This window comes from Lygodium microphyllum, chromosome 4 (assembly GCF_053477565.2).
Source record: "Lygodium microphyllum isolate KBCC chromosome 4, Lygodium_microphyllum_v1.1.10, whole genome shotgun sequence".
NCBI classification, from domain to species: domain Eukaryota; kingdom Viridiplantae; phylum Streptophyta; class Polypodiopsida; order Schizaeales; family Lygodiaceae; genus Lygodium; species Lygodium microphyllum.
The window spans coordinates 13,554,836-13,581,538 of record NC_141138.1 but is presented as its reverse complement, the minus strand read 5'-3'; positions in this window follow the sequence as shown (position 1 = coordinate 13,581,538).

Here is a 26,703-nt window from a genome sequence, read left to right as displayed (position 1 = left end):
GGAGGTGCAGTCTGATCTACTTGTGTAACACTAGACCAGATATCAGTTTTACTATTGGTGTTTTGAGCAGGTTCTCAAACAAACCTCATGAGAGTCATTGGAAGGCTGGGATGCAGGTGCTCAGATACTTGAAGAAAACTCTTGACTATGGTATCACATACAGTTTCGGAACTTCTCTTGTGGGGAACTGTGACTCAGATTGGGCAGGAGACAGTGATTCCAGGAAGTCAGTTTTTGGTTATTGTTTCTCTTTGGGTTCAGGAATTTTCTCTTGGATTAGTAAGAAGCAGCCAACAGTGGCATTGTCTTCTACCGAAGCAGAGTACAAGGTAGCTTGTTTTGCTGCATGTGAAGCAATATGGTTGAGAAGGATTCTATGGCATATGGGAGTGCAGGATGAAGAACCAACTGTGCTGAGATGTGACAATCAGAGTTGCATCGCCATTGCCAAAAATCCATTGTTTCATGTACGCACCAAACATATAGAGATTCAGTATCACTATGTGCGTGATTTGATGGAGGATGGGATAATGGAACGGGTCTACTATCCAACAAAGGAGAATGGAGCAGATATCTTCACCAAAGCACTTACGAAGGATCTGCTTCAAGTTCATCTTCAAAGACTCCGCATTGGGCCGAGGAGATAGTTCACCTATGGGTGGACATTGAGGGGGGTTGTTAGATATGATCAATGCCCTACCCTCATTAGGTGCTACCAATGATCCATGGTGCTCAATGTTGTAAGGCCCCCATTATGAGGAGAAGCCAAATGTGAGCCCGGACATTGCTTGAGTCCTGACTTGTATATCAGATGAGGTCTATGTGATCGGATGGCAAAAAGGTGACCGTTGTGGGTCTAATCTTTGGGTTAGACAGAGTGGTTAAGCTGGTAGCAACTCGATGCGCATTGCATCGATTTGCGGGGTAAGGGAGTTAAAAGGGGTCCCTATTGTGGGGTCCAGGGGCCATGGAAGCGGCCCTTGGCTGGGGGGTCCCAGGGGGGCCAGCGGCCCGCCTGGCGCGGGTCCGGGAGCAGTGCCCCCGGCCCGATGGTAAAGGGAATATTCCCTGGAATATTCCCTGGCCGACTAGTGAAGGCTCATATGGTAGGTCGGTCAGCAGGCTGACCTAACGACCTTCGCGGGCTATAAAAGCTAAACCCCTTCGTAGCCATCTCTCACTCATCTTTCACCCAGTCAGATTTGTTGTTCGAGCTAGCCTTAAGCTCTTCACCTATCTTCTGTCTAGATCACCATCTAAGCTTCACACAGTGGAAGCGCATGGGTGGACAGAGCCATCTTTGTATCAGTTGTTTGGAGTTAAAGAATTTACTGATTCTTCTCTTATCTGTTGTGTACTCTCTATCTCTTTCTCAGATTCTGTTCGCTGCGCCGTGTAATATTTTACATTAGGACAACCAGTTATTATCAAGATCATACTCTTCACCTTCATCTCCTGCTTCCATGGCTTCCTCCTTCCTTCTCTCCTCTTTTCTCTCTTTCTCTCTCCTCTTCTATTCTTCTTCCTTCTTCTTCTTGCTCTCTTTCTCTCTCTTCAGCTCTTCTCCTCTCTCCTCTCAACTTCTTTCATTACAAGTGGTATCAGAGCTTTAGGCTTTGGTCGTTTTCTTCTTTCCCCTTTCTTCCTTTTCAAATCCCAAAAACCCTTGTTGCTCAACTTACAATGCCTCGTAGGTCTGGAAGTAGTAACAATCCACAAGTGAGAAAAAAAAATATTTCCTAGTGAAAACATCACTTTTTGGAGCAAGCAAGAGCTATGACTAGAGACTCTGTCATGTCTAGAGGCATCATTTTATTGATTGGGAAGATTTCAAAATGCATATGGTCAAAGTTTTTGTGTCTCCTATGGAAAAAGAGCGGTTGGCAAGACGATGGTACACTCTTGACCAAGTGGTCTCGATTAATTGAGAGGTTTTTCCAAAAACAAACACTAGGAAGAAACTCTAGGAAGGGCTGATTCATTGACTTACCTAGGGTTTGGTCTTAGAAATGAATTATAAATTATCTTAGAGGAAAGGTACAACAGCTGTGCTAAAGCACTGCTAGGGATTTCATAAATCCTTAGTCTGTTATTGGAAAAAAGTGTTGTACTCCATGAACCAAGGATAATAACAGTCGCTCCCTCCGAAAAAGAAGCCTCTCAAAGGACACCTCTGGATGTGAGTTAGTTGGTGATAGGTGATTGTTAGGTCAATTAGAAACCTTCAGGTTAGTTCTCCATGGGTAACGATAGGACGCTTCCCATGCAGGGTAGACCTAGGGTTAACTAGCCGAACAAAATCTAATCATTCTAGTTAGAGTACAGATAGCGATGACTAGAAGGTAAACTCTAGACGGCTACTAAAATGTGTTACTCGTCACATAATTAAGGAAGGTATGTTACATTTGGAGTTTGTAGCAAATGGATGAATGAAGTGGAAAAATGAAGTGTTTATAACCTTGAAGGTCAATGGCTATGGCTTCTTCTTTTAGGGTTTTGATAGGTGATTGTCTTTTGAACTCATGCAGCTTAAGGAGTTGACCATTGCAAGAGATATTGCATGGGGAATAGGCTTACATAGTGAGCTTCCAAAACCCTATACTCGCAGGGTAGATCATGCAAAGCATAGGAGATGAATCTGTGTATGGACTGGAATCAGTGCAATTCTGAGTAGCGACCTAGGAAATGCATAATGCCGAGCAGGAAAGAGGCCAATGTCATGGTTTGATGTACTAGCCTGAAGTGCTCTGAGCAAGAATATTTTCTCAATTCAAGGCATGAGTATCTCCTCTTCTTTTGCTAGATCTAGTGCCTCCAAGCAGACAGGGTGTTGTTGTCTATGGCAACCGTGAAAGATCGAGTGAAGGTGAAGGTGAAGCTGGAGTAGGAAATGAAGACTTAAGCTAATACCAAGCTCAGTAGAAGTGAAAGGGAGCTAGAGAAGTAGAGTGAGGAGCTAACCATGCTTAGCTGAGCTCTGATACCATGTGAGAATGTCAGATGTAGATCATGGTAGGAGCTATGGAGGTTGGAAGATGAAGATTGAATTCATGTTGGCATGGACAATGAGTATACAACTCAAGACACAAGAATAGAGATAAAGGAAAAAAAAATTCTTGCCAATTCCTTATTCTTTTACACACAATACAATGTACACAATGTATAGATAAGATACAACATAAAGGAAAATGACCTACTAAGTCAAATAGTGCATAACTAACTATACTAATCAAATCATGCTATAACTATGCTAATTGTAGGTAGGTGTACAAAACCAAATATAATAAGTAATAATTAAATCGCCATGTGAGGATCATAATGACTATTGATATGCTAACTATAGACATGCGGACTTATCTAACCAGGAAATCCATCATCAATATTTGCACATCTTGAGCTTGCCATCTCAATACTCCCCCTCAAGCTCAAATGTATCTCAGCAACTCCAAGTAAGATTTCAAATTTTTGAAGCTTCTCTATACCTCAAGCCTTTGTGAAAGTGTCACCTATATGATCCCTTGTGTTGAAAGTCAATCTCTCCTAGAAGTATCTTCTCTCTCAAAGAGTAGTAATGTAGTTCAATGTATTTTGTCATAGCATGGAACACAAGGTTCCTAGCCAATTGTATACTACTCATGTTGTCACAATAAATGACAATTGAAACTTTTACATGCACATACAAATCACCCAATAACTTCTACAGCCATACCACCTCATATGCTACCATAGCAACACCTCTATGCTCAACCTCTATAAATGATAAAGAAACTATAGGTTTGTTTTTGCTACTCCATGTAATTGTTGCACGGAAAACATGAATCTGCTAGTAGATATTCTATCAGACATACTAGTAGTATGATTTTCATTTGTGTATCCAAACATGTGTATATCATTATTTGTCTCATAAAAAAAGTCCATAATGCAAAATGGACTTCTCATACCTCAATATGCATCTAACAACATCCAAATGAGGCTTTCTAAGCATCTACATAAATTGACTAACAAGGCCAATAACATAGTTCAAGTCTATTAGCCTTGTGATAGAGTCATGTAAATCAAACTTCCTACTATCCTCCTGAATATAGTAGGGTCTTTTATCTCATCCCCAACATCAACACCACATTTTTTTCCAAAGGCATTGAAAGAGACTTACATACTGTCATACCATACTTGGATAACATATCCAAGCCATGTTGGGGGTAAAGGCGCCTCCGCCGTGCCGCCCCGTGTATTACTACACTGACAGTACCCGCCACTGCACACTGCAGGTGGCGGGCGCCCGTCACGTCACTTTATTCTTTATTCTTTTAGTGACAGTTTGAATAAAGGAAGGCCCGGTCACACATTGTGACTGTTGGAGTTCCCATTTCTTGTCTCTCTCTTTCTTGCTCTTGCTCTCCCGCTATAGCTCGCGTGCAAGCTTCGATCCTTCTCACCTTTCAACTGGTATCAGAGCTTGGCATTCTCTTGCTTGAGCTCGACTCGGTGCTTCCCGACCTTCGCATCGACTCGCTTCACGCATTGGGTCTCCATCCCGGCAGCCATAGCCGACCTCTTGAGCTCCCGACTCTCCCCGGCTTCCTGAGCTCCATCCCGGCCTTCTTGAGCTTCATCAGGGCCTTGCCCTTGAGGTATTGCTTCAGCATTTGCAGGCATTTGAGTGTATTCTCAGATTGAAACAGGGCAGGAACAAAGGGCAGCCACTCTTCTTGAGCTCCATAGCTCATATCTTCCCTCCCCTTTGCATTGGGCCTTCATGGCTTGGTATGTGCCTACCTTGGGCCATCATTGAGCCCCCCATTACCCCCTTTTCAGCCCATGTGGAGCAACAGCAAGTTCAGCACCAACAGGGCAGATTGCATCATTTTTTTCCAGGCTGTGAGCACTCATCTACTTCAGCTCCACACTTGGCCATTGCTTCTTGCTCTCTACCTTGATCAAGAGGGCTATAGACTTCATGTTTGATGTCATTCAAGCTTTGGGTATTGGTCTTGATCTTTCGGGGCTGATTTCTTCAGATTTGGGACTGTCATAAACTGTCATAACAGGCTGAAAACAGGGCAGCACCATTGGCATTAGCATTTGTTGCTTATACTCCATTCCGGTTGTGCTATTTGATGCCCGTATGCGGTCTACATGATGCCTAGTGCCTTGGGAATGTATGCACATGATTATGCCATGATTTTGGCTTGAAATATTGGCTGATTTAGGACTGTTATTTACTGTTATACAGTGCTGGAAACAGGGCAGCCACACTTGGCATTGGCATTTAATGCTTATACTCTACTCCGGTTACCTTGTTTGATGCCCGTATGCGGTCTACTTCCTACCCGGATGTATTGGGGATGTATGCATTTGGTTTGACCATGATTTTGGCTTGAATTTGGGGCTGAAATCTACTGTTTAGAACAGTAAATACATGCTGGAATAACAGTGGGCTGAAGGTACTTTACATGCTTTGGCACTTACCTACCGATACCGGATGTATGCTTTGAGCTTTGGCATGATATCTCTGACATTTGGGGACGACTTGGAGCATATGTATGAGATTATGGGATGCTTTTGAGCTTCGCATTAGCTCCGTCTTCACTGGCATTTGGACTGACTCGGCATGCTCGTGGACCGCCTATGCCTCATGTCTCTGCTTGACAGTTAGGCTTTTGCATTACATGCTTTGGTTCGTGACATATGCTATTTGGTTCGTGTATGCCATACCGACATTTGGAGCTTGGATTTGGATGTATTTGAGCATTCCTGGCTTACTTGATCACTGATCTTGGTTGCTATTTGGATGTCATTGAGTTGACCGAGAGCTTATTTGGGCTTATGTATTGCTTCATGGTTAATACGACCGGTGCTTCATGTATGTCATGCTCTCTCGGATGCGCTTGATGCATTGACAGGGTCACTTATCACTGGTGCTTTCTCTTGGGTTGTTTGAGCTTCTGAGCTCGCTTTGTATGCCTTTTGTGCCAGTGGGAGCATTTTACATGCTTGCTTGACCTTTGACAGTTGCATGCTATTGGAGCACTTACATGTATTTGGAGCAGTTTATGTCTTGAGCAGCTACATACGCATTGAGACTTTGGGATCATACTCCGATCTTTATGGATATGCATTGATGTACTATTGGTTCACAGGATGCTTATGAGCTGAGTCTCATATTTGGATCTTTCTCTTTGAGCAGACACCTATTTGTGTCAGGTTTTGGCAGTTATAGGAACACTTTGCCTAGAGTGTCTGGGGGTGTGCCTTTCACTGGCAGATGTTATTTTGACATGCTTTGGTGTTGAGCTCTTGTTCTTTTCACTGTCATTGGCCTTGCTTATGTCCGTTTCATGCCGGCTTTGGACCTAGCATTGTTTGCTTGACATTGGATCCTATTTTGGGACAGTTTGCTCTCTAGACTGCATACCTGCAATTTATTACAGCAAGCAGTTATTGGTGGACTGAGGTGTACTTTTCATGCTGAAATATCCTGATTTGGTGTACCGCACCTAGTACTAAGTGGGCAGCAACTTTTGGCACACTTTGCTCACCCTTTGGACCCCGTTTTGATCATTTTTGGGCAGTTTCTGCAGTAAAACAGCAAGCAGTTTTGGACTGTTTGGGCATTTCCAGCCTGCATAATGGCGTCATCTTCGCATGATAGTGCCATTTTTAACATTACAAAGTTGGATGGTACCAACTACTCTTACTGGAAGAGTCAAATATGGCAGGTTTTGGTGCAGAAATCTCAGATTAAGCCACTTCGGTTGAGTGGGGAGCAGCCTGAAACTATGGACATTGACGACTGGCTTGAACTTGATGAGCTATGCAAGTCCACGATTGTATTGTCTCTCACTGAACAGGTACATTATAATGTATTTGAGGAAGCACAGAGTGCATGGGATCTATGGAATAAGATCAAGAATCTTTATGATAAGAAAAGTCCGGCGAGTCAGATGTACTGGTTGAAGCAGCTTATGGATCTGCGCATGAAGGATAATGCGACTATGTCTGCTCACTTGAGCCAGTTCCATGCTATATTGAAGAACCTGACTTCGCAGGATATCACCTTTGGAGAGGAAGTAACTCCTCTTTTCTTGCTTGGAACTCTGAATGAGTCATGGGATGTATTCCGCACTGCTCTTTGTGCCTCTAGTGCTACTCTAAAATTGGCAGATGTTGAGAGTGCTCTTCTTCAGGAAGAGGTGAATCGCAAAAACTTGGATGCCTCTCGTGGTAGTCATGCTTTGACAGTTAGAGGCAGGAATGACAGGTATGACCGTGGTAATGGCCGAGGCCGTGACTCACAGAAGGGTCGGTCTAAATCTCGTGGTGGCAAGTCGCGTAGTAAGTCGCGTGGACGCAATGCAAATGTCACTTGTCATCATTGTGGGAAAAAGGGCCATATTAGACCACAGTGTCATGAGTTGCACAATGAGAAGCGCAAGGATAAGGGGAAAGATAAAGTGCAGGAGAAGTCCTCTGATCGCAGCATAGTACCTGCGAAGTCCAACGTCAAGATTGAGGAAATTAATGTCACGCAGACTGAAGAGTTCGATGGTGGTGATGAGTTTATACTTGCAGCTAGTTCTTCTGATGCTTCACACTTGACTGAGACACCTAGTATGTATGCACAGTGCTGGTTATTGGATTCAGGTGCATCCTTCCATGTGACGCCTTACCGTGAGTGGTTTCACTCTTACCGTACTGTATCTGGATCAGTCAAACTTGGAGATGACAGGTCTCTTGATATTGTGGGCTGTGGAGATATTCAGTTGCAGTTTTCCACTGGCAGTTCCTTTTTGCTCAGGGATGTACGTCATGTACCTGCGCTTACGCGTAGTCTTATGTCTGCAGGACAGTTGGATGATGCAGGATTTCATGTCTGTTTTGGGGATTCTACCTGGAAGATTACCAAAGGCAGACTTGTGCTTGCTAGAGGCGCCAAGGCTGGCAGCCTCTATCCTCTTGTTGTATCTGGGTCTTCTGAAGACCATGTTTTGGCAGTGGGCTCTATCCCACATGTATCACTTTGGCATGCCCGTTTGGGGCATATGTCTTTGAAAGGAATGAAAATGTTATCTGGTTTGCAGTATCTTCCGCCTTTGGATTATGCATGTTTTGACTCGTGTGATCATTGTCTTTATGGTAAGCAGAATAGGTCTACGCATAAGAAATCGGGTAGGCCACGCATGAGTGAGCCCTTGGCATTGGTGCATTCCGATGTTTGTGGGCCTATGCCTTGCATGTCTATGGGTGGCGCGAAGTACTTCGTTACCTTCATTGATGATTTTTCTAGGAAAGTGTGGGCTTATCCCATAAAGCAGAAGTCCGATGTCTTGGCAGTTTTTCAGAGATGGCTTGCTCTTGTTGAGAACCAGACTAGGTATAGGCTGAAATGCCTTAGGACAGATAATGGGGGAGAATATGTCTCGCATGCTTTTGAGCAGTTTTGTGATGACAGGGGTATTAAGCGTCAGTTGACCGCCCCTTACACCCCATCCCAGAATGGTTTGGCTGAGCGCATGAACAGGACTATTCAGGAGCGTGTGCGCTCTATGCTTAGCCATGCAGGCCTACCCCAGAGTTTTTGGGCTGAGGCAGTTAGTACGGCAGTGCATGTCATAAACCGATCGCCTTCCAGTGGATTGGATTTCCAGGTTGCAGAGGAAGTTTGGGCTGGTAAGCCACCCTCTTATGCGCATCTCCGTGTCTTTGGATGTGAGGCATTCTGCTATGTGCCCAAGGACAAGAGGAGTAAATTGGATCCAAAGAGCATTAAATGCATATTCCTTGGCTATGGTGAGTCAGGAGAGATGGGCTATCGCCTATGGGATCCACAGGCGCAGAAAATAGTACGCAGCCATGATGTCGTCTTCCATGAAGACAAGATGCACAGGCAGCCTGAGAAGGTGGTTGAGATCCGCAGAGTGATCTTTCAGGAGGAGCCTAAAGCTCCAGCACAGCCAGTAGTACAGCCTGCAGCAGTTCCTCCACAGGGCCAGGATGTTGGACAGGTAGTTAGACAGGCAGCAGAGCCTGCGGTGAGACGGTCTGCTAGAGATAGACGTCCACCTGACAGATTTCAGCCCTCTATGCATTATGTTTTGGTTACAGATGCAGGAGAGCCTTTCACTTATGATGAGGCTATGCGCAGGGGTGACAGTCACTCCTGGGAGAGGGCTATGCAGTCTGAGATAGACTCCCTGCATAAGAATGAGACTTGGGATTTGGTTGACTTACCTAAGGGCAAGAAGGCTTTGCCATGCAAGTGGGTGTACAAGCTGAAAAGTACCCCTGGACACCCCAAGCCGGCATACAAGGCTAGATTGGTAGCAAAGGGTTTTAAGCAGGAACATGGTGTGGACTTTGATGAGGTCTTCTCTCCTGTGGTTAAGATGACCACCCTGCGCTTAGTCTTGGCTTTGGTTGCACAGCTTGACTTAGATCTATATCAGATGGATGTCAAGACGGCTTTTCTACATGGGGACTTGCATGATGAGATCTATATGGATCAGCCTAAGGGCTTTGCAGAACCTGGCAGGGAGCACCTAGTGTGCAAGTTGAAGAAGAGCTTGTATGGCTTGAAGCAGGCACCTAGGGAATGGTATCATAAGTTTGATGCCTTTATGCAGTCACAGGGCTACAGCAGGAGTGCTATGGATCCGTGTCTTTACACAAAGAAAGCCCGTGATGGCAGTTTGCTTATCTTGGTACTCTATGTTGATGATATGCTGATAGTAGGGAAAGCTCATGATGAGCTAGATGCTCTTAAATCTCAGCTGAAGAAGAGCTTTGAGATGAAGGATTTGGGACAGGCCTCACATATACTTGGGATGCGCATTAAGCGCGATAGGCATCAGGGACTTTTGTATCTCTCACAGCGGGAGTACATTCATAAAGTCCTTGAGCGCTTCCGCATGCAGGACGTAAAGCCTATTGGCTGTCCATTACCTTCTTATGTGAAGGTATCACAGGCCGATTGTCCGCAGACAGATGAGCAGAGGGCCGAGATGGCCAAGATCCCTTATGCATCAGCCGTGGGCAGTTTGATGTATGCCATGATAGCCACTCGTCCAGATATTGCACATGCAGTTGGTGTTGTGGCACGCTATATGGCTACACCTGGCAGCAGACATTGGGATGTCGTGAAGGGTATCATGAGGTACCTGAAGGGCACAGCAGATATGTGTATTTGCTATGGCAGCCAGGATACAAGGGTCGTGGGGTACACTGACTCCGATTATGCAGGACATGCAGATAGTAGGAAGTCCACTTCTGGCTATGTATTCACCTATGCTGGAGGGGCTATCTCTTGGATGTCCAGGGTTCAGAAGTGTACGGCTTTGTCTACCACTGAGGCCGAGTATGTTGCAGCCACTGAGGCTTGCAAGGAGGCCATATGGTTAGGCCGTCTAGTTGCTGACCTTGGGATTGATGCTACACCTACACTGCATTCGGATTCTATGAGTGCCATTCAGTTGGCTAAGAATCCGGTCTTCCATGCGAAGACGAAACACATTGAGGTGAGGTATCACTTCATACGTGGTGTCGTGGAGGACAGGTCTGTTGACCTTGTCAAGATCTCCACTGACGAGAATCCTGCAGATTTGCTCACGAAGAGCCTCACTACTGAGCGCTTTGCCTTCCTCAGGAGGTTGATGGGCGTTGGATGAGATGTCACCTTTCCTCATCCCTTGTACCTATGTACATTTGTACTGTCTTTTCTTTTTCTTTTCTCTCTCACTAGGGTAGATTCGCCTTTAAGTGGGAGGTTGTTGGGGGTAAAGGCGCCTCCGCCGTGCCGCCCCGTGTATTACTACACTGACAGTACTCGCCACTGCACACTGCAGGTGGCGGGCGCCCGTCACGTCACTTTATTCTTTATTCTTTTAGTGACAGTTTGAATAAAGGAAGGCCCGGTCACACATTGTGACTGTTGGAGTTCCCATTTCTTGTCTCTCTCTTTCTTGCTCTTGCTCTCCCGCCATAGCTCGCGTGCAAGCTTCGATCCTTCTCACCTTTCAAGCCATATTGTCTTTAGGACAACCATATACCATCAACACATCTTATCACTTCAATACTAAGAAGATACCTCAACTCGCCCAAATCCTTCATCTCAAGCTTCTTCTTCAAATGATCCTTAGCTTTAGCAAATCCACTATCTTACTGTCATCTATAATAATCAAGACATTCACATAGATGACTATGATAACTAAACCTACATCTCCCTTTCTCACATAAAGTTGGTGATCAATATTAAAAACATAAAAGCTAAGGTTGACAAGATAGTCTCCGATCTTGTCAAATCATAATATAGGTACTTGCTTCAGTCCATAACATGCACACATATGTGGGATAGTCTAAATCCTCATAACCTATTCTGAAGCCTCAAACACTCAAGATTGATCAATTTCCAGCAGGAGAAATTCTCAAGAAGAAGATTTGGAACATCAAGCATCAACTATCAAGCTCAACGTTGAGTCTTCAAGGCATAGTATCTCTTGATACTCCTTAGTGCTTCTTAGCACTTGGATCATAAGCTCACTCAAGAACAACTCAATTTTTATCCCATCTTAGCTACTTGATCAAATCTCTTATAAGTCTTAAACCCCTTATAAAAGGATAGACACTGCCCGAGGTACATTTGTGGTAAGACCTCCATTAAAATGAGTGAACTTGAGCAAATAACTAAATTCAATGGTAAAGGCTTTTGTGCCTGGAAGGAAAAAACCATGTACCACCTCATGAGGAAAGACATTTGGGATCTCTTTGAAGATGATGTAGATCGTGGGAAAGAAGATTCAGAAAAAGGGATCCTTGGAGTAGCTCCACCAAAAACCAAAGAATTGAAGAAGATCAATAAGAAGGCACTAGGCATCATTTCATGGGGACTACGTTATGATCTACTACATCATATCTCTAGCATCGGAGATGGTAAGAATTTCTTGGGAGGAACTTGATAGGATTTTTGGTACACCCAAGCAAAGAATTAAAATGTAAAAATACTCATACAGTTTTATAAACTGGATATAAAAGATAGTGCTTCCATGACCATACACATTAACAAGTTCAAGAGCCTAAAACCCCAGCTTGCAACTCTTAAGAAGAATATTGATGAAGATGAAGCAATAGATGTACTACTTGCAAGTGTAAATAAGGATCCATATGAGAATCTCGGGGAAGTTACTATATGTATATTCTCTACATCTCTTCTTGTGTTCTTGAGTGAGCTTCCTCTTGTGTATACAATGTGTGTTTGGCGCAGCACCTTAAGTAAGTCCCCCGACCATACAATTCTTGACATGGCATCAGAGGCGTGCCACTGAGAGAGATTGAATTTGAAGGCTAAAGTGAAGGAGAAGAAGCAAGGTTCAAGCAAGCAAGCAACGGGTAAGAAGCTCTCCCATTCTTCCACACTCTCTCTTGGATAATGCCTGTGGAGGCACTGGAAGCAGGGTCGAGTATAAATCTCAAATTGCTGTGAGATTTGGCATCTGAGGCCGTTGCAGGCCCCATTTTAGAGCTGCAAGGTTGTGGACAGCAGTTTCAGGGTACATTATGGTTTCAGATGTATTGACCGAAAGTGGGTGCATAGGTTACAAATTGTGAATCTGTAATTTTTGAGGTGTTTGTAGGAAGCAAACATAAAGTTTATTTGCAAACATGTTGCAAATTACATGTATTATTGAGCAATCAGTGAAAAAGGTTGCTTGGTGTATTGATGTGCACGTGTTGTGAAAGATTGCAGAAGACTAGCTTGCTGTGTTGTATCCTTGTTTGTGATAATGACACAGAACAGTGAAAATCCCATTATTGAGAAGCTCGACAAGAACAACTACCCTTCATGGAAGTTTCGTGTGACGAACTTCCTCATTGGAAAGGGCCTTTATGAGTTTGTTTTAGGTGAAGAAAAGGAGCTAGAGCTGGGTATCCCTCCACTGCAGATGAGTTAAAAGCATGGAAAGAGTGGAATGCGAAAGACAAAAAGGTGATGTACTGGCTATTTGTAGTCATTGATAATACTATGCTAGGACATATCAGGAATGCAGAAACTTCACATGCAGCTTGGACAATTTTTGAGAGCATGTTTTTAGTAAATACAAAGGCACAAAAGATTCAACTCAAGCAATAGTTGAATGCCTTGAAGAAAGGAAAAATGTCTGTCAATGAGTATGTGTTGAAGGTGAGGAGTGTTGCAGATGATTTAGTAGCGATTGATGCAATGCCAGATGATGACGATTTTGTTTCATCCACTTTGAGTGGCCTTAACAATGGGAAGGCATGGAAATCATTTGTTACTTCAATATATGTATGAAAGCCATTTCTAGATTTTGATGAACTGATCTTCTTATGATAACTGAAGAGATCAATATATGCAGGGTGATTCGTCTGAAAGAAATGGTGAACAGGTCCAAGCATTTTACTCGAGTTCAGGAAGGGGACATGGTAGATCCTCTTTGAGAGGCCGTGGTGTGGGACGTGCTAACGATAACCAGCAAAACAGGTTCAATCAACAGTTTGGTGAAATGCAGGTTTCTGGAGGCAGAGAAAACTTTAGAGGCAAGGGGAGCTCTAGAGGAAGAGGTGGATGGCAGAAAAGAGACTCTGGAAATTCTTCTATTGTTTGCCATTATTGTGGCAAAATAGGACATATTGCAGCCAATTGTTATGCTAAGAAGGATATATTCGCAGCGGTAAATTACAGCAAGGAAACTATGCATCGTCTTCACGATAGAATGAAGACAAAAATGAGCGTCTGTTTGTTATGCAGCATATGATGAATCCAGTTACAGGAAAGGGGACACATGATGATGTATGGTATGTCAATCCAGGTGCATCTAATTATATGACAAGTCATGTTGAATGGTTTGGAGAGATGCAAGACTTACAAAACCCAGGTTATGTGCAGATGGGTGATGATTCATGCCACCCAATTTCACACATTGGAAAGGTTCCCTTGTCCTTGTATGATGGCTAGACAAAGAGTCTGATAGATGTATTACATGTGCCATCAATTACAAAGAATCTGGTGTCTATTGGCCAAATGGTAAAGTAGGGGTTGTAGGTCCGACTCAATGCAAAAGGTTGTTTTGTTGAAGACTTTAATGATAAGTGCAGGTTGGTCGCAAAAGGAAGTAGAGTTGGCCAAATGTTCACTTTAGATGCTAGAATTCCTGCAATGGATCTTGCTATGTATGCTAAAGGAAAAGGAGTAGTTGCAGATATTGAAATATGGCATAAACGTATTGGACATGCAAATGTGCAAAGGCTGAAATTAATGTAGTCCCTCCAGAGGATTGGTTACAGGGTTGCCTTTTTTTAGAGTTGTAGAATTGCATAAAGTCTGTGAAGCATGCCAATTTGGTAAGCAGGCGAGACAAACCTTCTCGCATGATAGAGAAGTGAGTAGAAATATACTTGATGTAGTACATACAGATGTTTGGGGGCCTACACAGAATGTATCTCTTGGTGGCAGCAAATACTTTATCACATTTATTGATGACTGTTCAAGGAAGCTATGGGTATACTTCATGAAGGAAAAGAGTGATGTGTTTGAGCACTTCAAATCTTTTAAGGCAGCTGTTGAAATAAAAATAGGCTTAAAAGTGAAGTGCTTGAGATCAAATGGAGGGGGAGAGCACCTCTCTAATGAGTCTACAGGCTTCTTGAGAACTCATGGGATAAAGAGGCAATTTACTTGCAGGTATACCCCACAGCAAAATGGGGTTGCAGAAAGAAAAAATAGGCATATTGCAGAAGTTGCACGGGCATTAATGGCTAAAAAGAATATGCCCAAACATTTTTGGTCTAAGGCTGTCAATACTACTATCTACATTATGAACAGAACTCCCACAGCTGCAGTTCATGGGATGACTTCTGAAGAGTGCTTTACTGGCAAGAAGCCCAATGTATCGCACTTGAAGGTATTTGGCTGTGTTGCATACGTTCATGTGCCAGATGAGCTACGGAAGAAGCTTGATCCAAAGGTTAAAAAATGTATTTTTATTGGATACTCTTTAGAGCAGAAAGGGTATCGTTGTTATAACCCTGTCACAGGTGAGTTCAGAGTGAGCAGGGATATTATCTTTGATGAGATGGGAAGTTGGTATACACCTATTGGTGATGTTTTGGATGATGATAATGATCCAGACAACTATGTGCAGGAAGATAAACAAGAATCATGGAGTCATAGTGGACCAAAAACATCATCTGGTACTACACCTACAGTGAGCCCTTGGTCTGGGAAACTAACGAGTAGCCCCACATCTTCAGGTGGATCTATAAGTGTTGCAGGGAAGGACAAAGGAAAGAAGAAAGTGCTGGATGGTAATGATTTATCTACCAGTCATTTGGGATTTGACCGAGATTCTAGTGGTTCAGAGAGTTTGGATGATGAGCTTAGCATTACTTCAGTCAGGACATCAGGTGTACAGAGAGCTCGTAGTAATGTAAAGGCTCCATTGAGTGATCTGGTGGTACGCATATCTAGCAGGGTCAGATACCATGTTAAAAGATTTGGTTTTGAAGGTTATGCAGCTCACCATTATGATTATATGGTGAAACTAGTTGAGGATGTTGAGCCCACTTGTTTTGAGAATGTTGTTGGTCATGCTCATTGGGATGCAGCAATGGATGAGGAGATGGCTACATTAGAAGCCAATAAGACTTGGGATTTGGTACGCTTGCCTAAGGGTAAGAAAGCTATTGGTTGTAAGTGGATTTACAAAGTCAAGCATAATGCAGATGGTTCAATTAGCAGGTATAAGACTAGGGTGGTTGCAAAAGGCTATGCTCAAACATATGGCATAGATTATGAAGAGACATTTAGTCCAATTGCTAGGATGGCAACTGTTAGGTATGTGATTGCCTTGGCAGCAGCCAAAGGTTGGAGTTTGCAGCAAATGGATATTAAGAATGCCTTCTTGCATGGTGAATTGTAAGAAGAAGTGTATATGGAGCAGCTAGCAAGTTATGAGGATTTAGAGCATCCCACATATGTGTGCAGGTTAAAGAAGGCACTCTATGGGCTGAAGCAAGCACCTAGAGTATGGTCTGACAAGATTGGAGAGTATCTTGTCAATATTGGATTTTGTATTTCTGATGTTGATCACTCACTTTATGTGAGAAAGGGAGATGCAGGTTTGGTCATCATAGTCATCTATGTAGATGACTTGATTATTACAGGTGATAGTGACAATGGGATTACTGAAGTTAAGGACTTCTTGAAGAAGAAGTTTGAGATGAAAGATTTGGGTGAGCTGAGATACTTTCCTGGTATTGAGGTGATCAGATGTGATGATGGTATATGGCTGTCCCAAAGGCAGTATGGCTTGGATATGTTATCCAAGTATGGTATGATAGCATGTAAGCCTCTTTCAGTACCGTTGGAGCAAAATGTGAAGTTGAGTGGTGACATTGGGGATAAGATAGAAGACCCTGCTATGTTCAAGAGGATAGTAGGGAGTTTGATTTACATGATTATCACAAGGCCTGACTTGAGCTATGTTGTTGGCCTTGTTAGTCAGTTTATGTAGATGCCTAGAAAGCCTCATTTGGATGCAGTTAGACGTATATTGAGGTATGTGAAGTCCACTTTACATTATGGACTTTTTTATGAGGCAGGTAAGGACGTACAGGTCTTTGGATACACAGATGCAGATTGGGCTGGTAGCATGTCAGACAGAAGATCTACAAGTGGATTCATGTTTTTCCTTGGTAGTGCAGCAGTTACATGGAGCAGCAAAAAAGCAACCTACAGTTGCTTTATCGAGTACAAAGGCTGAGTACAGAGGTGTTGTTATGGCAGCATGTGAGGTGGTATGGCTGCAAAAGCTATTAGGTGATTTGGACGTGCAGGGAGATGGTCCAATTGTCATTCATTGTGACAACATGAGCAGCATACAATTAGCTAGGAATCTAGTGTTCCATGCTAGGACAAAACACATTGAGGTGCACTACCAGTTTGTGAGAGAGAAGGTGCTTGCATGAGAGATTAACTTGGTATATGTCAGCATACAGGATCAAATAGATGACATTTTCACAAAGGCATTGGGTGCAGAGAAGCTTCGAAAGTTCCAAAGCTTACTTGGAGTTGCAGAGATAGAATTGAGCTTGAGGGGGAGTGTTGAGATGGCAAGCTCAACACGTAGGGACATTGATGATGGACCGCCTGGCTAGATGAGTCCGCACGTCTACACTTAGCATGTTGGTGGTCATTATGATAGTCACATGGCCACTGACTTATCACTTATTATATTTAGGTTGTTACACCTATCTACAACTGGCAAAGATATAACGCCTGTCTATTAGTGTAGTCGATTATGCACTGTTTGACTTAGAAGGCCACTTTCCTTTATGTTGTATCTTATCTATACTTTGTGTACATTGTAGAGTGTGTGGAAGAAGAAGAAAAAATCAACAAGAAAACGTTTTGGCCTCCATGTCTCTTCTTGTGTACTTGAGTGAACTTCCTCTTGTGTATACAGTGTGGATTTGGCACAGCACCTCAAGCAAGTCCCCCCACCATGCGATTCTTGACAATGTTAAGCCTTTAGCTAAGGCTTTTATAGCCTAAGATAAGGCTATTGATTATATTTAATTACATATTTATCTCCTCTTTTTTGTAGTTAGTGTCGATGAACTTGATGCCAATTAGATGGTCATGGTGGCCCTTTGATGATATTGAGCAAGAGAGAGATGACAACAACTAGGAGGTTTGATTTCCATTGTAGAATTATCACGTCACTGTTTTTGAGGTGGCATGACACATTGATGTCGACATTCAATTTGATGGTGGCAGTGCACATTGGTTTGATGGCTAGTTTATTTGTTTTTCCATACTTTACTAAGGGTTTGAACTTTCAATATCTCCCCCCCCCCCCCACACACACACACACACACACAAGTTCATGTAGAAGGGGGTAGGAGGAGATTATTACGAGTCAAAATGCCTAGATTGAAGAGTAGATCAAAGACTCAACTTTTCTTAATGAGATTGGTTGTGTTTATCCTTGGTTAACCATGGTGAGAATTGGGTTAAAAACTAGTGAACATGGAAAATGCAACAAAATATTCTAGTTCCCACACAAGAAATTTAATTGGAATGAATTCTCAATTATAATCTAAAGATGATGGAGTATTGTCCTTAGAGACATACCAAAGATAACTATCTCTAAATTATGTTAATAGAAATGATATAAAAATATGATTATTTTCCTTTTAGACAATAGAGAGATTTGCATCTCTAAATAGAAATGATATTTTTCATAAGTGAAGTCCAATCCGCTTGCTTGATGAGCCTCAAGTATATACCATTTTCATTGCTTCTTATTCTACTCACATTGAGTGACATTTATAAACACTTTAGTTTGTGGTAATTCTACCGTATGGCTTACTATAGTTTTATCTTAGCCACATTATCATTTTACATTTTGGGACATTCAATCAATTATTATTTATTTTAGTAAAGTGTTTTACAATCTATTGAATAACGTACACTCTTTTAAATTTAATGGTATGATTGATTTTCAATGCAATGTGATAAAAGATGGCTCTTATCTCCATTTGGCTAGAAGGGTGGTAGCGTTGCCACCTAAAGATTTTCTTTCCATGCAATCATCACTATATTCACTATAACTATCACTATTAGTTTTGCTATTTGTTGCAATCATCACTATTATTGTTGCTATTAGCATCACTATATAGAAGTATCACTATTTGCATTGCTATTAGCATCGTTATTTTACATTGTGATTTGTATAACTATATAACAATTCTAATAGCAACGTAATTAGTAATGAAAATAGTGATGCTAATAGCAACATACTTAGTAATGAAAATAGTGATGCTTCTATGGCAATGGTTTTGCAAGGACAAGATGGATTTATTATACACTAAAAACATAGTTAGAAACATTGCTATATAGGCCCCATATGTTATAGTTTTATACACATGAAAATTCAAGGAGAAATTTAGATACTTACAAAGTCATCCCCTAATATATTGATACCTTTTGATCTCAAATGGGACAATCCAAATCACTCCATCTAAATTTTTTATGCCTCCCTCTATTGTAGCTTGAAGACCCCATGTTGCATCTTGCTCTATGGATTAGTCTACTCTAGACCATGTGTAGTAATCATCATGGTATATAGTAATCCAAGCCTTGATCTTCCCTTCTCTTATTTTTTGTTGCTCTTACTTTAACCATGGACCTCTTGTAAGCAATCATATCTCAAATTGTCCCTCATTGGCTAGTGGCATGTAAACCTCAAATATAGAAAATTAGAAGACTTTCCATATACATTAGCAATGGTTGCCTAGAGTGCAGTCATGTCTTAGCCAATAGTCTACGTATACTATGGAATCCATGAAGTTCGTGGCATCCTTTCTATTATCATCATGGAAGACCCCATCTATATTAATCAATGTATAGTACATGCATGGCCCTTGAATGGCTTTATCTGATCTATCTTTATCCAATTGGACTTCTATGGTCAATCTTAACTTGTTGGGCTCATAGTGGAGAGGGACTCTGATCACTAGTAAAAAAAACTCTCAAAAATTAGCTCAAGTTCGAGGTCACTTTCCAACCTTTTAGCGTGTAGAGAGAGAGTGTGGTCTACCAATGAGAAGAAGGCTTTTGTGATGGATTTTCTTTCGAAAATCATTTTTGCATTCTCACAAAATAAATTTGATATTTTTGATATCGTTAGTTTTGTTGAAATGAGTAGAGTAATTATTACTTTCCAGGAGTAAAGTAAAGTATTGCCATTTTCCAGTAGTAATGTTTTGCCATCATATTTCAAGCATTTCTCCTACCGAGGGGAAAAAAGTTGGTGAAAGCCTCTCCTCATTTGAAATATTTGAGTGCTCAATGCTCAATCTCTCTCTCTTGCCTCTAGTCTATAACCTTTTGATTTTTTGTTTGCTTTCTTTCCACTCATCCGCACATTTTTTCCTTCCATCTTCCTAATCCATGGAGGTGGCTTCTAGGTGCACAAGACCTAGTGCTTCCATTAAGTCCATAGTCAATTTCAATACACTTGATGAGCAAGAGGTGGGTTCCCTTCATCATAATGAAGGGAAGTTGGATAATCTACAACGAAGAAAGTGGATGACATATTTGATAACCAACCCCTTTTTATCATGTTTGAATGGTAGGATAATGGATTTTAGGCTTGGTGACTCCAAAAAGACAATCAAAGAAGTGTGCACGTAGCATAGTTTCATGCATAAGTAGCTTTAGCTTGAGTCCACTGCCTCTAATATCTATCTCCATAGACCCAATTGTTTGGTGCATTTTGGTTGCATCTACTTTTTGGTATGAATGAAGCTATGTTTCTTATTCACCTTGTATAACTGACAAGACTATTTGATGTTACAAACTTGTATCCATCAAGCATCCAAGAGTGGTAGCTAGTAGAATGTGTAGTAGATATTTTGGGTGACATCCACAGCTCTCTTGGCAAGGAGATTTTACAAGGGGAGGATCAAAGTGGCACTAGTTGAGAGGGGCATATTATTTATGAACATTTTTACATGCCATCTTTCTCCAGTGGACAATGGGGAGCCTTGTTCATCCTTCCCCTTCCAAATTTCAAGAGCGGGGAGTGGTCATTACTAGATTCTAGAATAAGCAAGAGTTACAAGTGCAAAATATTTCATGAGTTGCAGAAATGCCTAAAGCCCAACATTTCAAGTAGTCAAAGAAAAATACCCACTTTTATGCCTATAGCCAATTTTGTGGACTTCTTCTCTGGCACTAAATTTCAAATATCAAGAACCATGTTTCTAATGAAGCTCTCAGATGTAGACAGTATCCTAGAGTTTGTAGATGCAAGCTGGGATACAAAGGTACATGATGGAATCACTTGCAAGGTACCAATAGAATATTTTGTCTACAAGTACATGATTTCCACTCAAAACTTCATCATGTCATTTTTGTACAGAAGATGGCATTATGGGAAATTGGTGTGCCACAAGACCAAGACATGATGGAGTTTTCTAGAAATTTATTACAAGATATTGATGTTTGGCTAAATGGTAAACTTTTGATCATTATGAAGGTAGGGTCAATGTACACATTGCAATAATTAAGGATGTACTTGCATGATGTCTTGCATAATGAAGACATCCAACTTCCTACTTCGTTTAGATTCTATGATAAAAAGATGCATTACTATTTGATTTGTTTATCTTGGTTTACATTCACATGAGCAAAGGTATTCTTTTCATCACTTTATCTCTAACTACTCTCTCAATGTATGCTAGGTCCCAATAAGAAAAGGAAAGAGCTTCTTGTGTAAAGAGATAGCAAACAATGTTGTGTATCTATGTTGCCATTAGCAGCCCGATAGAGCTACCTCTAAGGATTGCATAGTTACAAGATAACAAGTGCCTACTTGCAAGATTCAAGGAGATACACCTAAAATTAAGGCTTGGATTGTGAAACAAAGATACATGTCATCATCACCTAAGAAGTCCATCTACACTCAGTAATCACAAAATAAAGCTAGCCTCACTCCTATAAAGAGATACAATTGCTACAATGATAGTGACATAGATAGACAGAGGTAGAGAGTGAGAACACAAAAATCGAATAGAAGTTGTACATATATAAGGTTGAATAGGCTGAAGTTTAAGTATAACAACTCAGATTTGGATAACATATTTCCTAGCTCTCAACACTTCTTTTGTATCTAGAGAGTCATTCCATACTTCTATCCACGACTATCTTTATTGGTGGTTTTCTTTATCCCAGGGTACCCAAATTAGTAGTTTTTGGTACTTCCTTAGTACCATTACTGTCTCATAGTATCATTATTGGTAGTCTTTGTACTTTTGAGTACTAGATTTGGTAATCATACAATACCTTTTTGTGGCATCTGGATACTTTTTGTACATGATGAATTGGTTCATAAATGTAGGTTCCTTGTGCATCATTTGAGTAATCTCTCATATCAATGTGTATTGATTTACTTTGGGCAATGAACAAATCATATTAGAGCTAATTGTCGTTAACACCATATTGGGGAATATGGGAATTTTCCATAAGTTTGGGACACGTGGTCAAATCTTTGGATTTGTCATAACTTGAACACTATAACTCCAAATCGAGTGCTCTATAGCTCAATAGATTCCATTTTTCAAGCACTTTCCAATGATAGGTCATATCATATAGTTTTAAGAAACTTATGGGCATGTTATCCGGGTGCCACCTTTTTAGTATTCAAAAAATGGGAATTGGGAGATTCCCAAACTCACTAATATTGTGTTCATTGAGAATGGCAACAAATTTGAATAGCCTATACCATACTATCAAATAAAGGTCAACAAGTATAGTAATATGCATGAGAATCTTTCCTTTTTTTTTCTTGTATTTTCATTTTCATTTACAAAGTGTCAAATGAGAACCAAAAAATTACAACACAAAGGCCTTCAAGGCTAGATTCAATGGTCTCCTCGAGGGTAGGGGGTTGAATCTTCAAGAGTGGGCTTGGTCGCGTGTGTGGCTAGGTTGTTCGTGAGGGTGGTGAGGTTGTCCTCAGGGTTTTCATTGGATGGAGGGGAGGTTGTGGTTAGGGCTGGGAGGGTTGATGTGTTTCCTCCATATCGCACCAAAGATCTTCTAATCTTTACGGTCCCCTCTCCAGCACTTGCAACTTCTTCTCTATATCTTATCTCGATTCAACCCATTGACGAACTTCTTCCATGGCCTCCTCATGACCTCATAGAGCGTTTGCCACCTCTTCTAGAGCCCTTATCTCATCTTGTTTCCACTTGTACATCCTCTACAATCTCTCTCATGAACTTATCTGTCTGCAACATCTCCTCCCTACTACGGTGCTTCACAATAACATATGCAAAAAATTGAATCGTACTAACTTTGAGTTTCTTGACTTCAAACTCCAAGTAGTTTTCTATATCAAAATCTTACATTAAAGAAGAAATTATAAACAACAAGCTTCGATTGGCAAAACAAGCTTGCATCATAAAAACCACTCACATTTGGAAGACTGTGTATAACCTTTAGAAGGAAAAATGTATTGAGGCATGTCCTTCATCTAGAGCTAATGTATCCAAGGCCCTTTTGTGGGATCCACACAATACTTGTATTCAAATTAGATAAAAGGGTTGTTACAAAAATAACACCATTTATGCAGGCCACAAGCTTGTGCCTAGTCCTAGAGACATAGGTGAAGTTAGTAGTTCAGGGTTGTCACCTTTAAAGAGCAGGAGCAAATTTCAAAGGAGAGACGTAGATACTTACTATTGAACACTTCCATGGTAGCCCCTACCAATAGTATTTGTAAAATAATAAATGTTTTGTTGCATGTTGTATAATATCAATCTCTAGCTAGATCTATTCAATCACCAAAGAAGATAAATCACCAAAACAAAGATAAAAGAACTAGGTCTACACAAACAAGCTATGTTATTTAATCAACCGCTTACTTCTGATGGTAGGAAATGAAGACAATTTTCACATCATTAGTCGAGATGTAACTCCACTACTTCAAAGAATTCATCCATGAGACTTTGTCATCTTATAGGGGATACCACAATGGAGGAACAAGATAACATACAGATATCTGGATCTCCGGTGTGGTAGTAGTGATATTACATAGCTATCAAACACAAGGGGCATGAAAATAGATTATTAAGGCAATATACCAATGAGATCAATAATTGGGATGCCCAAAAAACAAGTAGATAAAACTTAGTATTGGAGAGCAAGAAGGATGAAGTCAGTCAACTTCACTTCATTAGGGTGAGCAAGCACTCCAATGTCCACCATATCTAGCTCCACAAACTAGCATTGCCCTCTGAAAGGTATAACTGCCCTAGCAGGGGCCACTACCTCCCCCATTGCCATAGAGCACTTGTTAAGGATGAGATTGAGCTTGTTATGGAGGGCGAACTTGTCCTCTATCAAAACTAGTGGATGTCAAGGATCTGAGGTGAATGTAGAGGTGCAAGAAGATGTTGGTGAGGAGGGAGCACTTGCAAGTTGGAGCTCCACACTCATCGAGGATGATTGTAGGTAGTGAGGCTCAGCTTGAAGGGATTCATCCTTGGGGGGTTAGCTTGAAGGGGCTCCTCCTTGGGGAGCTTGGCATGGAGGGGCTCGTCCTATAGGGGCTCATCACTAGGGGGCTTGGCATGAAGGGGCGCCCCTCCTTGCTCAACATAGAGGGGATCCTCCATGCAGAGCTCAACATCATATGGTCAGCATGGAGAGACTCGGGGTGGCGAGGCTGGGGCTCATGGATGTGGAGGGGGTCAACATGATGGGGCTCTATCTAGAGCGGTTGGCCTTTGCTCTGGCCTCGACCCTTGCTCAACATAGAGGGGATCCTCCATACAGAGCTCAACATCATAGGGTCGGCATGGAGAGACTCGGGGTGGCGAGGTGGGGGCTCATGGATGTGGAGGGGGTCAACATGATGGGGCTCTATCTAGAGTGGCTAGCCTTTGCCCTGGCCTCGGTCCAAGGGGCCCATCCTTGAGGGGTTCCTCCTAGAGGGGCCCATCCTAGAGGGCCTTGAATGGGACCTGGAGGGGCTCAGAGTGGTGGGGTGAGACATGGAGGGACTCAAAGTGGTAGGACTCTTCCTAAAGGAGCTCAAAGTAGTCATACACGACCTAGAGGGTCTTAAAACACACTTAAAAGTTGAGACGAGGGGATTTTAGTGGTAGGGGGGACCTAGAGGGGCTGTGGAGTGGTGGGGCTCATCCTAGAGGGGCTCAACATGATGGTAATTGGGGTGGTGAAACAAGGCTTGGAGACACTTAGGTTGGTCTACGTGCAGGTCTTAGCCACTTGTTGGGCCACTACTCTTGCTCTTTGTAAGCATGTGTCCCTCTCATGTAAGATGGGGGATCTTGGCATGCATCGCTAATAGTTAAAGAGGTGGGATGGCAAGATTTTTTCACGTGTTTTGATCTAAGATATCAATAGGATTTAGTAGTTTATCATACCATAGCTGCTGCAGGTATTGAAAGCTCTCAGCATGATAGTCACCTTGTGACCATCGACTACAAGAAAATATGCATCCTCAAAAAACTCCATGAGGAAGTACTCTACAATTTTTTGAAGAGATAGAATTGCATATATACTCTATCTCATATCAATGCCCCAATCCTCATAGATTTTTCAAACCAAGCTTTGGAGTTGCAGACATGCTATTGTAGACTACATGTGATTTTCTATTTTGTGTAGCTCTCCAAGCACTGCCTAGTAAGCTTGGTATCTTATACACCTTAAGCAAGATGGAGGCATCATGCCTAAACCAAAGACCAAAGAGAGTCACTACCAAGCAAGAGAGGCCACTAACTTACACTTATGAGCTACACACATCTTGGTATTGACTCCTGAAGACAATGACATGGGATGAGGGCCACCACTAAGGGATATAGGCTTCCCCTTGCAATGGATAGCTAGTCACCACTTGGTGGTGACCCTCAAAGACAATAACATTGGATGAGGGTCACCATCGAGCAATAGAGGCTCTCCCTAGTAGTAGGTAGCCATGCACTGCTTGGTGGTGACTCTTGTTGAGATATCGAGCTCCACTCGTGATATGCCAGGGTGACCGTTGTGCATTTATGTCATCGACTTGTCAGTTGCAGATGTGGTTGGTACACCGCCCATGAATAATAGCTAGATGATAGCTATCCTTATCTACTCTAGTTTGTGGCTCAGTTAGTATGCCATCTTAGTTAGTTGAGTTTGGTTTGAGACCCATATACAGGGTTCTTCTATTTCTATGTACTTGAGTTCTTTTTGGCTTACACAACTAAGAAGAGGAAAAGTGTTTTCAGCCTCTGCCTTTGTGTGTATTCCCCCATTGTGCAAGGAAGAAAGCTGCAAGTGAGACTCCTTCCTTCTCTCCCACAATCTTGACATGGTATCAGAGCCTTGTTCGTGGTAAGGAGCTCAAGAAAGCAAGCCAAGTTCGTGGTGTTCTAGTAAGAGGACCAGTGTTGCTTTCATTCTTCTGTTTTGGGAGCAAGTCTCTGCAGGTAGCACAACCGGAAAGTGCAAGAGTGCATTGTCTCAGATTTGAGGCCATTTCGGGGCCTGTTTTGGAGGCGAAAGTTTTCTGCACGCACTCAGGAAAAGGCCCAGTTTTATGCTGTGCGACCACTGTTCTACAGGTCGGTGAAAAGTTACTGTAGAAATTGCATCGTATGCCTATGCGCAGAGACATTGGGAGTTACAGAATCATCCTTGTTGCCTGTTGATGCAAAATCGTCACTAAGAAGTGATTGTGTGGTCAAATACCACTTTCATTAGTTTTGCATATTTGCCCTTGTGAGGCTGAAGCTGTGTTCTTTGCAGTGACAGAATTTTTTGCAATGTTCTGTAATTGCGTCTGATTCTCTTTCACAGATTGTCACTGAAAAGCTTGACAAGAACAACTTCCAAGCATGGAAGTTTAGAATTACGAATTTCCTTATGGGAAAAGGATATTGGGAATTTGTTGCAAGAAATGAAGAAGAACCAGTTCTTCCTGATGTTCCCAATCAACAGCAAATGCAAGCATTTAAAGCATGGCATGAGAGAGCCAGGAAAGTTATGTAATGGCTGTCTATCAGCATTTCAAACTCTATGATTGTGCATATTCAAGATGCAAGTACGCCAAAGGAGGCATGGGATACTTTGTCAAAAATGTATAGCACAAATACGCAAGCCAGGAAAATGCA